We start from the raw sequence: 4,305 nt of genomic DNA, 5'->3' as shown, positions 1-4,305 counted from the left end.
GCATTCTGTACCCATGTCCGTAATGAACGTCTTCATCGGTCCATAAGTAAGAATAAAATGTTCAAATATGGCTTTCGCAACTGATTTTGCGCTTTTATCTTGAATAGGTACCGTTACAAGATATTTTGTCATGTCGCATATTATTGTGACAGCATATGAATTTCCGTTATATGATTTTGGTAGTGGACCTATAGTGTCCACTATTACCGTATCAAATGTTTTAGCTGGTGTATTTGTCAAAGTCAATGGCATTTTTGTGTGTTTTGTAATTTTAGCCGACTGGCATTTTTGGCACACTTTAACATATTTCGTAATATCACGAGTCATGTTCTTCCAGAAATAATATCTTTTTATATTATTAAGAGTTCTTGAAACACCAGAATGTCCGCCCTCCGCTGGATCATCATGATATTGTTTCATTATCTCTGTTATTAACTTAGCATTTGTTACGTGGATAACCTTATTAAGTAGCGCTACTTTCAATACTTTTAATAATTTATTGCCCATTTCCTTAAATTCATTAATAGATACAAATTCGAAAATTTTCTCACTAGGTGCCACTTGTAATTTATTAATTTTTAGTTTACCGGCCACTTCTTCGTCCTAAATCAAACTTCCCATTGATAAACAATTCATTTATTTTCATACATGCAAGTTTCGATTTACCACGTTTAATATAAAATGTATGTGGGTCAATTTTTAGCCTGCAAAATTTTCTGACGTCAGAATTCATAATTGGGTTAAATACATTGGGCTTCTCATGTTTATTTTCTAAATGCTTTTTGTTTAATATAACTGGAGATTTTTCAAGTGACTCTTTTGCCATTGATCGTGTTGTTATTTTGTATACGTTGTTATTTTTATTGTTCATTTCTTTCAAATCATTTATGGTTATACGTGATAATGCGTCAGCAACATAATTATCTTTTCCCCTAAGATATTCAACTGTAAAATCATATTCCTCTAAATCAAGTCTCATTCTTGTTAATTTTGAACTTGGATTTTTCATAGAAAATAAATAAGATAATGGTCTGTGATCAGTGCGGATTAAGAAATGTTTTCCATATATGTACGGTCTAAAATGCATAATAGCCCAGTGTATAGCTGTTAACTCCTGTTCTATAGTTGATTTATTGCTTTCGCCCTTTGTAAATACTTTTGAAGCATATGCGACTGGAAGGTGCTTTCCATTGTGTTCTTGTGTTAGAACGGCACCACAAGCTTGTTTGCTTGCGTCCGTTGTTATACAAAATTCTTTTGAAAAATCTGGATACTGAAGCAATGTTGGACTCCTTAATGCCTTTTTTAGATGTTTAAAAGTCAAATCACAAGCCTCAGTCCATTTGAACTCAACCGTTTCAAATGTCTTGAATAGTTGCAAAAGGCTACAAATCGTCTTGCCTCGTCAGCGTTTTTTGGTGTTGGATAGTTTTCAACTGCGCTATATTTGCTATCGTCTGGGAGTATTCCTTTATCCGTACATTTATGTCCCAGATATGTTACCTCTTTCCTGAAGAACGTACATTTCTCAGGATGCAACTTGAGATTATATTTCCTACATAACTCAAACACATTTGTTAAATTCGAAAGCATGTGCTTTTCGGAACAACCTAGTACTACTAGATCGTCCATATACAAGAAAGCTTGGTCAGGCTTTAGACCGCTGAAAGCAATTGTCATCATTCTTTGGAATGAATTTGGGGCTATTTTTAAACCATAAGGTAATCTAGTAAATCTGTATGATCCATTACTAGTTGAAAAAGACGTAAGATCTCTAGAATCTCTTTCTCGACCTATTTGATGAAAACCTGACATTAAATCCAAACAGGAAAAATATTTTGCTCTGCCAAGTTGATCCAAAATATCATCAATTCTTGGTAATGGGTATTTATCCGCTACGAGTTTTTTATTTATTTGCCTATAATCGACCACTAGTCTCCATCTCTTTTTATCGGAATTAGGAAGAGATTTCTTTGGAACCAATAGTATTGGACTATTATATTCAGAATGAGATGGTTCAATAATTTTATTATCTATAAGTTTTTTAACTTGTCTATCTATCTCTTCTTGTGTACATGTGGTATACGATAATTTTTTATATATATCGGAGTTGTGTCTTTTACTCTCAACTTTTGTTCATAAAAATTGTTTATTCTTATAGTTTCCGTTTCTAATCCAAAAATATCACTATAATCAGAACAAAGATTAGTTAATGTTTTTTCAAATTGTTTTGGAAATTGTTTCCTTAAAAATTTTCATTATTTCTGATCTTCTTTGTCCATTGTTTATATTAGATTGCTTTAATACTACAGGGTAATTATTGGTATTTAAAATCCTAATAAAGGCTTTGTCAGTTTTAACCAATGTGTTAGCTATAAATACACCTTCTTGGGGCTCCTGATTTGGAACCAATATTTCTTGTTCAGCATGAGTGAATTTCACTTGACGAACGACCTCTGCTCTGGCTGGCAAAGTAATATCGCTGTGAGCAGATATAATTGGTACTTCTATCTGCTGTGGAATGTTTTCAGGCCTTAAAATAAAAGAATCATGATCTTGGCTAAATTCAAGAATGCAGTTATATTTTTTAATGAAATCCATTCCTATAATACCGTCACATGGTATCGGGAATTCATCTTTCACTACGTGAAAGTGATGAGGAATCAAAAACTGCTTGTATCTTAGATCAAAAAATATAGTACCAAGGGATCTAATTTTGCCTTCACCTATTCCACTTAATGTTGTTATATGTTTAGTATTTAATTTTTTAAAGGCATACTGGTGTTTTAGCAAAGATATGTCTGCACCTGTGTCTACTAGCAATGTTATTAATTCTTTAGTTTGATTAATCTGTAGTTTTATGAAAATGCTTAAGTTGAGGTTAAGATTGTACACTTTTTTATTTACTGTTCTGATCCTAGGGGAGCGTTCTGGTTTTCCGAATCGCTTTCAGATAGATTGGCTGCTCTCACAAAATTGTCGCGGTTGTTACCTCGCTGCAATCTATTTCTGTTTCTGTTATTATAATTGTTATTATCATTTCTAAATCCATTTATGTTCGGATTTCTAAAGCCGTTATTTTGTTACTTATTACTTATTGTTACTTCCATTGTAATTTCTTTTCCTATCATAATTACTCTGTCTTTGTCCATAATATAGTATGGCGTTTTGTTGACCTGTTGCCTCGGTACAACTGTTTACAAACTTACTAACAGCTTCGTTCATACTGTTAAATTGACCTGCTTCCATGATAATTTTTACTTTATCAATTGTGCAGTTTTTAGTAAGTGCCTTTACGGCAACCTGCGTCGAATATTTGCTTGCTAATTCGCAAGACAAGCCATCCGATATATACGCGTTTTCTAATGATTTTGTAAGATTTTCTATCTCTGTACAATATGCATTTGCTGTTTTATTATTTTTTCTTATTTTTGCTTATTTTTGCTGGTAATACTTCCACCGATTCTCCCTTAACAGTACTTCATGGTCGCTTCATTGCCAATTAAATTTCTAGCAGTTCCTTTTAGTTCAGTTTTTATAAGAGACACTGCTGTGGATTCGTGGCTTCCCTTTATTGAGTCGACCAAAGCCAGTGAATCCAGAAAAGATCGTAAGTTTTCAGATTTTCCATCAAAATCTGTAATTAGCCTTGAGGCTGAATTCAAAAATTCCACTACTGTTTGCGGCATTGTTTTATCTGTTTTTGATTCTTGCTGTGAAAAACTAGGTTTTATAAATACCTCTTCATGCAAATTTTCTGGTAAGTCAATTTTTATATCTTTTCTAATTGCAACTTTAAAAACTCTTTCTTTTAAATCGAGAAAAAATCCTTCTGCTGCAGTTTGATGTGCTTTAGTTAGTCTGTTATAATTTACGTTAAGTATTACTCTTATATCCTCAAAACAACGTAGCAAAGTTTGCATATGTTGGTGAATTGTTTCTTCAAGAGTTGGTCTGTCAATATTCAAACATTTGTAAGATCGGTCAAATTCATCTCTAATTATTCTAACCCTTTTTACTATATCCGACCACTCCATCTATACTCTATTCAAATCGTTAGCTCGGATTGTATATTTCTTCTTTAATCTTTTATTACGTAAGGCGTAAAGACGCAACAATGTATTTAAACCTATTAAAACAGTTGTTATTATTAAACAACATTCAATTAATTCAAGATTTGTATTTCCCTGTACTACCTCTACTTCATTGACCACATTGGCCGAAGGGTTTTCTATTTTGGATTGGTGTTTTCCCATTACAAAGGACCTTAAAAAATTTCAATTGAGCTTGAAAACTTAAATATTC

This window comes from Lucilia sericata, unplaced genomic scaffold (genome assembly GCF_015586225.1).
Source record: "Lucilia sericata isolate MDLA Ls3-8-SP2 unplaced genomic scaffold, ASM1558622v1 Contig000168F_arrow, whole genome shotgun sequence".
In the NCBI taxonomy this organism is placed as follows: Eukaryota; Metazoa; Arthropoda; class Insecta; order Diptera; family Calliphoridae; genus Lucilia; species Lucilia sericata.
Note: the sequence above shows the minus strand (reverse complement) of the source record.